At 26.4% G+C, this 12,323-nt stretch overlaps 2 protein-coding genes across 17 annotated transcripts in view; one reads left to right on the top strand and one right to left on the bottom strand.

Annotated features, from left to right (window-relative positions):
* LOC132931676 (voltage-dependent calcium channel type A subunit alpha-1) overlaps positions 1-12,323 on the bottom strand; it is a 225,082-nt gene that overhangs the window by 169,100 nt on the left and 43,659 nt on the right. The gene's annotated exons all lie outside the window — the stretch shown is intronic.
* Positions 1-12,323, top strand: part of LOC132931678 (uncharacterized) — a 92,397-nt gene that overhangs the window by 564 nt on the left and 79,510 nt on the right. Inside the window, exon 2 of the mRNA XM_060997607.1 lies at positions 225-328. The gene's annotated coding sequence lies outside the window, so the exon portion shown is untranslated. The remainder of the gene's footprint in view (positions 1-224; positions 329-12,323) is intronic.

Raw genomic sequence — 12,323 nt, forward strand, 5'->3', positions numbered from 1 at the left:
TCGTACATAGCTAAAGATAATTTATAAAACGATCAGTATTATCATTAAAAAAGTATAAAACTTTCAAAATTTTATTAATGGCATTAAAAATGTATTTATATAGGTATTTAAAAAAAAATTTAAAGTATCTATTTAGAGTGCGAATACGCACTCTTGTTTTTCAAAAATCACGTTTCTGACTCATTATTTTATAAATTATAATGTAAATATATTGCGTGGTTTAGTGTGATGAAATTTCTTTGAAATTAAGGAAGACTCCATATCAACTTTGGCCCAATTAAATACGCCGTTCGTTTTCCCGGGATCACGCACCGAGTGGCTTGTTAAGGTAGGATGCACATCACTTAGTTAAATTATTATTCATTCATAGGTTATTATGGTTAAGTATTCATGTCTATATGACACTTATTAAGAATTTATTATATTTATGAAAAATCAAAGTAGAACCTATTTATTTACCGTATTTAAACAGGTATTATCCAATTTAAATTTGTATTATCTTCTATGATATATTAATTAATTAATTATTTTGAACATTAAATAAAACAGAAAATGAAAGATTATAAATTATAATACTTTACGGAAAATATACAAAATTGAGGTTCGCGTTGTCATTAAACATAATAAGACGTTTCATTGGTTCATTTGATAGATATAGTTCATAGTTGGTGGGTGTAAATTGAAATCAAGAATGGCGTCGGGATCTGGTGTGCCTTTGTAGAACTTTAAAGTTTATTAATGATAAAAGGTAAGAAGTAGCTATTTCACCATACATAACAACTGATATAGTAATTTAAGTTCTAAAGTTTCTCTGTGAGCTGAATTCAAAAAGATAAGTAATGTGTGCATAGATATTACGGGTAACGCTTAAACAACTAGTGAAACGAAGAAATCTACGTTGGAATTTTTTATTATGCGAAGGTCATAAAAATGGACTCGAAAAAATAGAACCATATTTAAGAGCTGAACGAAACAATGAGCAATAAAGTGCTTTAATAGCCTTTTTAAGTTTTAAATCAGAAGCTGCGTCTTCATTACAAAACCCAGTATTTAAAAAGCTCTGTCACATATCATATCAATATAAGGTCTATAATCAAACGAAATATCAAGTATAAATGAGACTTATTGTTAATTCGTATTATTATTATTATTATAAAGTCGTATAATATAAGAGATCCTGCATAATTTATCAATATATAGGTAGGTATATCAAATATCAAGTATATTAGATTTTAGCGATTATTTTATTACTGAGGCGGAAGATAATAATATGTTCAATAATTATTCTAACTTTTTTCTAAGAAATTTTTTATATTTTATTTCTCCTGTTAGATAAATTTAAATGTTACCGAATTATTTTGACGTTCAACACATCTATTTTTAGCCACTAATCTCCATTAAACTTAGTTTTTAATCGTATTCATTATTTTACTTAGTCTTACTTACATTTCACTTTTCATCCGCGAATATATTCAACACCCGGTGCAAAAGTTAAAGTATACGAAATCATTTGCATATTATACAGCGATGAATTCGGTGAATACTGTTGCTCTCAAATTTTTACTTTTTCAAGATATTTTTTTTTTATAAACGAAATCTAGTTTTTTCATTTTAATTCTTTACCAACAAACCTGTGTTTTTTTCGTTTTCTTTCAAGCAATTTTGTTTTTTATATGTACATAAGAAAAGGAGTTATTAATGTTTAGGGAGAAATAAACGTTCTATATCAACTTTAATATACACAGTTATTTACAACTTAAACATTTTATATCTTAATAGCTTTTTAGTGAAAAGTAAAATGTAATACTGACCAAAATTGATGTGTACTCAAGAAGGTTTTCTTTGAGATATCTTTTGCAAATACAATTCGCATCATCGTTTTTATTTTATATTATTTTTATTTTTAGTTTCCTACATCAAAAAAATATGTTGTATAATAAAAAAAGATTCACTAAAATGAATTCACTTACTATTAACTTCGCAAAAATATATTTATTACTCATTTGTATAAATAGTTGTTGTGTAGTAAACGTTATTTGGTGACATAAATCGAGGGCACGTGTAAAATAATTTCACATAATATGTCTTATAAATACACATTTTTCTAACAGCATTTGATATTTTTTTACTGGAAAATGTTTAATAGAAAAAACGCTAAATCAAACGATGTTGAACAACTAATGGTTAGTTTAATAATACGGCGACATCAGTCATCATTTTATTATACCGCGTGTACTATAAAAGTACTGTCTATATTACGCAATCTAAACCGTTTAATGTAATTTTAAAATATGTTCGTCCACAAAGCTTTTTTTGTAAAATAAAATGCATCTATGTAAAAAAAGAATCGTTTTTTCATTACACCATAAAGGGAGACAACGACGTCGACAATTAGCGATATAAAGAAAATAAAAAAACTCAACGTCGGCGCATTATTGTCATCGCAGTTTCGAAAAATGGAAAAGTTCTCTCATTGTAACGTTTTTTTTTTCAATTACTATATCGAAATTGAAAATGTCTTAAGACGAAAAGCGTTTTTTCTCTTCTCCCTCCCTCGTGTAACAACGCGCCAAACTTTCCCGGTAGTTGTCACCATCGTCACCATTATTACGGGCTCTTGGCTATTTCTCTTTCTCTCTCGGGAAACGATTATATAAAATGTATAGTAATAATAGTGCTGTTCGTCTACAGAAAGTTGAGATTATACGGACCAGTGTTTTGTTATTTATATTTATTTTCACACTACGATTTGGCGGTTAATTGTTCGAAGCAGTTGACTGTAACAGTGTTTGGTAAGTTCATATCGATCGGTCTGAACGTCTGATATAGCGAGAGCCAATAAAGGCAACGAACAAAACCAACGATGAACGAGGTATTTGACAACCTACCTATACAAACCTACGCCGAAACGATAATAATATACTCAAACTATTTACTTTGCACTTCTGCTGTGCACTATTGTCAACACGAATACAAAAATGGAAACGGAAGTGTTCATTTGCGTGTTTACTCGATTTTCAATTTACAAATATATGCGCGTCGTGCGCGTTCTAATTCACTTTTCGTCGTGGGGCTTAGTTTGGTCTCGCCGTATGGTCTGGATCAAAAATTTGTTTTTCACTTAACTTGATACCGATTTTCTGATGGAAGCTTATATGAAGCTTACAATATTGAAGTATAAAATTTCAATTGAATGTGAATAATAATAAAAAACAGGAAATTCGTGTAGTAGGTTTTCATTGTGCCTCGTTATTGAGTATATAGATTATAGTACAGGCCACAGTAACGAACGTATTAAATATGAATTTAAACATGGCATATAAAAAACGATTCCGACCGGAGATGATATTGTCATATCATATTCAAAGTACATTAATTTTACAATTTATTTATATTACTATTAAATCTATTTTTGTCTATTTATTGAATTAATTGTAATTCTCACATATATCCTTAAAATTGAATGGCCTTTCTATATCTACTATCTCGTCCAAAAAGCTTTAAATCTGTATTCTCTATTATACAAACTGATAATTTAAACTTTTTAAGAAAACTTCTAGCAGATGATGTTGATTTTTCTACATTTCTTTCTCACATAAATTTCAAAGTTCCCCTCACCAAACTAGAACCGATTTTACTTTCTTTTCCTCTACCAATTATTTATTGCACTCTCATTTAAGTCTTATATTACTGTCAAAGAAGATCTCTATTTTATTTATTTATTTTTTTAAATTGTATTTCATAATTAGCTTATAAGTAATATTATAATAAATTATTATTATTATTATTAATTAAATTACTTATTACTATTTTATTAAGATTCGGCTTGCACAGCTATAAAATAAAATAAAAATGTTTCCATAAACATGTTTCCATAAACATGAAAATTGCATATCATATAGACTATAGTAACTTTATGTCATTAAGTATAAAATTATAAAAGAAAATAACAAAGGTATTGGTAGAAAGTTTCAACGTCTATTTATTTTTTTATTATTATAACACAGAGATCTTAACTAAATTCGTTATAAAATTATTATTTTTCATATAAATATTCTGCTTTAAATGCCTACAAACAAATTGTATACACAGATTTTTGATATATTTTTTAATTTCAGTAAAATACAGTTTTATTTTTAATTTTTAACTTGATTTAAAACATTTAATCATATCGAATAATAAAATAAAATATGACTAATAGTATATATAATAATATAACACAAAATAAATAATATTCAACCAACGATAAACTATTAAGTCGAAAATTTAAAATGTCTATTAATAGCACAAAAAGTTAATTATTTTATTTACTAAGAATGCTATTATAAATAATTGATAAAAATTTAAGTTGGTAAGATATATATTATATATATATATATTTAAATTATTATTACAAGAACAAAAAATACTGTCTTTTTTATACTTGTTTTTTTTTTGTTTTTCTCGGTTATTTTGAAGATACTGGGTACATGTTTTACTCTTGACTTCCTCTCGCTTAATATACCAACTGGCAACTAAATTCAATTTTCTCACAGAAATCACATCACATCCGAAGTTTAGATTTTATGCTCCCAAATATTATGATATAAAAAAAATACATATTTTAAAATCAAAATTGGCGTTTGCGCTCGTGTTTCTATAATTAACAAAATACAGCGTACCTACTTGTTGATTTGCTTTTAAGTTTTAATGCCCAGTAGTATTATCTAAATTCGGTAATGCGCAATTTAGTCAAATATATTTTAATTAACTAATGGATATTGATCAATTATATCGTATATAAAAACATTTTAGTTGACGCTCGCTACTGATTGTACATAGTAATATATTTACTATGTATGAATACCTACGTATTCTACCTACCTGATCTCGAATGTAGTTGATCAGTTGATATAAAACTTCAATAAAACCATCAAGTACACTGTTAACTTTTAAGCACAACAAATAAACTATCTTGAAATGAAAAAAAGTTTGCATCCTCTAAGGATATTGCTCAACAACTAACCCAAGAACATATTATGAAACCACACAAACATCTCAAATGTCCACAGTTCAGCTATACAATACCGTATAACCCAAAAGCATCGCAGAAACTATACTGGCAAAATTAATTTTACTGAAGTGGATCGGTTGATTGTTGTACTAAAATCGATCAACGGAAGAAAAAACATAGCACTATACAAAAACTGTACCTACATCAATATCAAAATCAAATGTTTTAAAGTATTTGAGCTTTCAGAGTAACAAAAAGTACAGAGAATTTAGCTTGTGCCAATCATAAATAAACAATATAATGTTATTAACAAAACGCTAAAACGTCTTTTTTTTTTAGATTTTAAAGATATGGAGGATATGACGATTTAAATATTTTAGTATTGAATAATAAATTAATACTAGATCAGATTAATATATTTGTATATTATATTTTCGTAAAACTATTTTTAAAGTTTATTATCCTCACTCTTTATTATATAAATTTAAACAACCCAGAAACTGTTCGTTAGAGTTGAGACAAATCAGCATTTTCAAATAATTCGTCTGTTTACATTTAATTTAGAGTAAAAAATATAAAAGTTGGTTCTAATTTGAAAAATAGAAATTTATAACACTACAGGATATTTCATAAATATTATAAAAATCTAAATTATTGAAAATATTTTCCTTAAATATATTTAACATTTCCAAAAACCAAATTTAAATACATTTATTTTTTAATGGAAAAATGAGGTTTAGTGAATTACTCTGTGTAATAATGTTATTACAGTTATACTGTTAAACTATATAATCCGTTTACAATATTCCATGTAGATATGCATACACTCATATATTAGTATTATTTTTGGGAATCATATTTCCAATTGATTTAAAAAAGTCAAAGTTAAAAAAAAAATGTTTAAATTAGAAAATATAAGTATTTAATTTCATTAATATTGTGTACACATAAAAACCTTTTTGAACATTGTGGCTTGAAATATTGTTTTAATAAATTTAATCTCCCATAACTTGCTAAGTGAAAAGGTTTAATTAAGTTTCCGTATAATATCGCTTAAAAAAAAACTAATAAAGAACAGAACTTTTTTTTATAACTATTACCTACATAAAAATTAACGTTTTAACAATTTTATCCAATAACTGTATCATATAATAATTAATAGGAAAAAATTATTCTTATACATTTAGGATTAATCTAATTATGTATACTATGTGTGTATGTAAAGATATAAAATAATATTAAATGAACAATTGCATTTATATAGAATTTTAATTCTCATATGATTATAATAATTTTGGTGCAATGATATTATTATTATTAAATTTACTAATCCTTCCATTTATATAATTGGATAGCATAGAAGTAGGAGTTTATGCAGACGAGTTAAAATTTATAAATTTAATTAATAATCGTACAATTATGCGTGTGTACGCGCGATTATTGCGAAATTGATCTACAATTGAATATTATGAAATCCAAATAACAATTTATTAATTTAAATTATTCATGAAATCGAATAACTTGAACCACGACATAAAATATAAATGTAATCAGATGATTCAGATGTATAAATTATAGTCTAAACAAATTTATATTAACAATTATATTATGATATATTCGTATAATAGTTTGTAAATAAATGAACATCGGACGTCTAAAAAAATATAAACATATAAATAATTATTGAATTAAAATAGTTCATAACCAATTAGTGATATAAACATTTCCCTTGTCGTTGATCGTCGTTTTCAAACTCCAATCTCCGCCGACTGATGGAATTAGTCGCATTATATTATGAATTATGATAATAACACGATTATTGAAATCCGCAAACGCATCGTCATCGCATATGCACGCGTCCGGTGATTTCCAAAAATTACGATTATTCACGATCTTATTTCGACCGGGAAACCGCATAGTAACAAATTGAAGAAAATAAAATTATATTTGTATGCCCGCCGATATATATGTTATAAAAACTTACCAAGACCACCACCGCGGTATATGTATATATAATAGCACAGGGATACCGGCGTATATCTATATTGCACCTGTAGCAGCAGTAGCAGCAGGTGCCCAAATTCCGAATAAACGGTTTTCGTTATCCGCTTTTGTACCGCATCTGCTGCTGTTTGTAAGGTAAACTTCACGGGTTTCATATATGTATGTATGTATGTATATATACGTTCCATTGATGGGAAAATATCAACAAAATTAGTGTGCTAGCAAACTTCCTACCAGTACAGTGCCGAACAATCTCCGGTACGACAAATTACAGCGATAAATCAGTAATTCGGTTACTATAATAGCTCTGATGTGTGCAGTGCGTTTGGAAAAGAAAAAGATCTCGAGCGGTTTCGATAGAAAATGTGAGGTTCAACCGTGCGCCTCCGTCCACCACCGCAACAACAACTATTCAACCGATAACAAAAGCATTTCAACAGTTTCAAACGATGTAACCGTACATCCCGGCCTATATACGACGAGCCCCTTCCGGACAAACAACAATTATTTTACACCGATGCGTTCTTAATTCAGTACAATTAAATTATCGAACATGCAACTATTCACACTGTGCTCTCATAGTCGCTGGTTATTAATCGGTCGGTAAATCAACACTGCAGTATTGTAATGAGATCATTGCGCTAAATAATACAAAATTAAATACGTATGTCTTCATTAATAAAAGCTTTGATAGTCAATTGTATTTCGTTCATATAAAAATGTGAAACTATTACTTTATAGATTATTGAATAATTTGTAATGAATTTATTGTTGTTTGGGTAATTTAGGTGTATAAAATATCCATATAATATAAGATATAATATGATAAGTTCATCGATATTGTGTATCTATAAATAAATCTATTTAATGAAAAGTTATATTTTTGTTCCGGTTGGCTTTTTTCTTCTTTTACTGTTTTGCGTGAACGGATATGCGGACCTAAAACAATGTCTGGCCGTCAACTAAACAAAAGGTTTTTATCACAGTTCGTCTATGCAGTAGCTATAATGGATTACTGCCGTTCAATTAGAAACATTACTCTAAAGTCTAAAGCATTTTTTGTCCACGGTTCACTATAAATTATAATAATATGGCGGCTTGTGTTTTGTTGTCTTCAATATAATCAAGAGAAAATACTATTGTTTTTTTTCTACAGATTTGTTAAGACTTGCTGCATAATTAATAAAATAACCATAAATCTAAAAGAGATTTTTATTCGCCCCTTCCAGCTATAGTGGAATTAAAATCCAATGACGCAATTACACTTCCTTATTTTAGTTGCTAAAAAAAATCCCCAACTGATAGTATCAGTAGCGAGACTTGTACCATTCGGTTGATTTTTATTATTATTATTTTTTTTTATTTACCTCAACAAAATTGAATAAATTGAATATTGTAAAACTTTCTCAGTAGTAGATAATGAATAATTAAAAAAAAAAAAAAATTATAATAATAAAAAAAAATGCATTGATATAAAGCTATATAATAATATATTGACATTGAAATATATTCTCATTTACCATTATAATATTTCTTATCGTATTATTATAATTAAAACCATAGTGTAGGCATTCTTATTTATATCAATTTTATTATTTCATTAATTATTAATTACTGTTATAAATTATTTAAATTTATAAAATATGATTTTATTTTTATTTATATTTCCTATAAAGATGTATTAACAGGATAATTCACGAAATACCTATTTACCCTCTTTTTTCTCCAATATCTAATTTTTAGAATTTTTAAAAAATTTAAAAAACCATATTTTTAAATTGTCGAGATCATATATACTATACACACGATTTGTTCTGTGGAGATACAAACTTCTTTTTTTCAAATGACAAACCACATCGTAAACTGTATACAGAAAATTATTTAGTAGATAATATTTTTTTAAATGATAACACATTAAATCAAAAGTTGAATGATTAGTTTTAAAGTTATTTAACTTTATTTATTTATTATTTTAAACACCCCTAGGCTTAAGTACGGTAAAGATAACTTACAATAAATCATAAATACCTAAAATAAGCATAAAATAAAACATTAAGATATAAATGTAAAAGATAATATTAATATTAATTAATAGTAACAAGTAAATAAATAACAATCTTTAAACACAATAACAACGGTAAAATATTAATGAAACTTAATTTAGCGTATGTAAATCTTATCTATAACATAAATCAAAGTCTTTTAATTCATTGGCTCATTGCATTCTTTTTTTAATACGATCCAGAGAATTATTATAGCCATAAGTATGAAATAGAATAGAAAACGTTAAAAGTAAATCGAATTATGTCGAGGAATATAGAAATTTAAAGGGTGTAATAAATCCGGACAGAATATAACGTCATTTAGTATTTTGACCATAATTATTAAATGTACTGTGATAATATTTTGGTAAATACGGCTATGATATATTCTGAAAACTTATATGTATCTAACAATATTCATAATTTATAGCAATGATCCAAGTATAATCAATATCTAATCTGATATATACCTATTTCATATTTTTGTGAAACCATTTTTAAGGACTATAATCCCTAATATATATATTATAATGATAGCACATTAAAATGTTTAAAAGAATTAACCATACAAAAATCGCGGCAAATAAGCGGTTTCATTTAAAAAAAATAGAAGTTCTTATAACAGCAATATATTCCTTGAGTAGTACAACAAATCTCAAAAATTTGGAAATAATGGTGCGCATGCTTACTCCGTATATCAACCAATATAATTAATTTTAATCTGGTACTATGTATTGTTACTAATTGCATTTAGTTAAATATGAAACTATTTACGCAAATTATCTGTATGATGTTTTTGTTCTGTTTACGATTGTATAAAGGAATGATTGAACATTTAAATATTAAATGGAACAAAATAATTTAAATATTATACTTATAAATAATTTATAAAATTGTTTCATTTATAGTGTATGAGATGTTATGATATTGGTATTATATAATAATAGAAATCAATAAAAGTACAATTATTATTGATAATAATCTACAATAAGCTATTTTACCATTTTAAAGATAACATATTGAGATGTGTGATAAAATATAAAAAATATTATATATTTGGTATATAAAATATTATTATGCACCTACTACATTTCACATTAAAACTAAATTGCGGGATACTTGTAATGATATATTAATGTAAGAAATGTCTACCATTTGGGGAAAAAAAACGAAAATTAATGACATGTTCATAAAATATTTTCAAGTTAATCGTATGGGTTAATAACTGCTCGCGTTATTATAATACAATTATGCTTTATTATGTATACTAATTGTAAAATTGTTATTAGGCATTAAAGTGTTGTTGATGTTGACTTACGCTGATATTATACGCATTTGTCCGCACATTGGTTTTTAATGATTTGTTACTTCTACGAGGTAGTCGTTAAAAGTTTTATGAGCTCATTAACTCTAGCAAAGTGCTTGTATGTTTTTTCCCCTCCAAGTGTGGTAGTCTTGGTGGTAGAGTCTATCGTTTTTTTCTGTACATATTTTTTTTTTCATCAACGCATTCTAGACACACGGTATTTCGAGCTTAACGAGTGATGGATTTTTGTCAGTTCATTGACTTACTTGATTTTATATACGTTTTAAATATAGTGGTTAAAGATAATGGGTTAAACAATTTGTCTTAACGTCGCTAAATTCACCCCCTTTCAAAATAAGCTGGAAAAGAAAAGTACGTAGAAAAGTATAAAAATTTTCTGTAAAGATACAAAAAAGTATTTTTAAGGCTTAAATATACAATAGGTAATAAATATTTATGTATATCTTTTTTATTTGGTAATAAATATTAAATATATTGAAAAATTAAAGACGTACCTACCGTATTATTTATTTTACCGTATTTCTGATTAAGTAAAACAAAAAATATGTATGAAACGTTTCAAATAATAAAAACTAGTAGGTATAATTGGATAGTTCTAGAACATCAATTTGATCACAAGTGTTCATGCGAAGAGATAATCTCATTTTAAGTTTTTTTTTTTTTATTGTAATACACATATAATCTATAAAGTGTTTATTTTATATATTTTTTTTATTTTAAATAATAAATGTTCACGCGAAGAAATAACCTCATGTCCTCATCAGATACACGTCTGCACGTTTCATGCGTACGGTTTTTCACCTGTATGCATCCGCTGGTTTACAGTCAGTTTGCCATTACTGTTAAATTTTAGTAAAAATTAACAACACATAAACTGTTCTAAAATAATATTATAATACTATTATCACGAACGGTCGCATACATATTTACTTACTATTACTATTATTTCATGCTTTCACACAAGTACATATTGTTATAATATTAATAATATTATATAATATGATGTCTATTTATTATTACTATATTACTCGCAGATCTTGCATATATATATATCAACACACTACACACACGCGTTTTATGGTCCACATATTATTATCATAAATGCTATTGTTTTGCATAATATATATAATATATATTTACAATATAATATACATATATGACATACTAGAGCTTGCTACATACCCATATTCACTTATTATATATATTTAAAAATATTAAAATCATATAATATTCTCTGTGATAAACACATAACTGCATTATTTTTACTTTAGTTGTTTTTTACTAAAAAAAAACGAATAAAAAACTAAATGTATACGGTTTAAAGAAACAAAAAAGAGCGAAAAACATATTATTTATTCACTTAAGGATAAAGAAGGATACATTCACTTGTGGATGAAGAAGAAAAAGATCATTTTGATCTCTTGCTAATTACCAACGGGGATAAAAGCCACTATACTTACACGTTGAATTTCTCACGACTTATCAGATCACAGAAAACCAGACATCACAGCAGAGTTACTATAGTGTAAAATGGTATATATTATAAATCTTATAGTAATTTAAATAGTACTAAATCTCATACCGTCGATCCGTCTTATACCATCGCATGTCACATAATAATGTGTTAATATTAACAATGTACATATTTTCTTCTTTGTAATATACCTAGAGATTTGTATTCTTATCAATATATAATTGTCTCATACAACCTTGGTCCATGAAGTGCTACGCAAAATTTTTCAACTTTAAAATATGTTTAAAATTGCATAATTCACAATGCGTATAGCTCTGCTTATTTATTAATTATACAGGACAACGACTAAATGGTTTTTGCTACAAATGTTAATAAACACATAACAATTTATTTTTGATACACGAAAAACAATGAATTTAACACAGGTGTGCAGTTAATAACGAACATCTAGCGTGTTATAAACATCACAGACATGATAGTTAT

Source organism: Rhopalosiphum padi, chromosome 1, assembly GCF_020882245.1.
Source record: "Rhopalosiphum padi isolate XX-2018 chromosome 1, ASM2088224v1, whole genome shotgun sequence".
Classification (NCBI taxonomy): domain Eukaryota; kingdom Metazoa; phylum Arthropoda; class Insecta; order Hemiptera; family Aphididae; genus Rhopalosiphum; species Rhopalosiphum padi.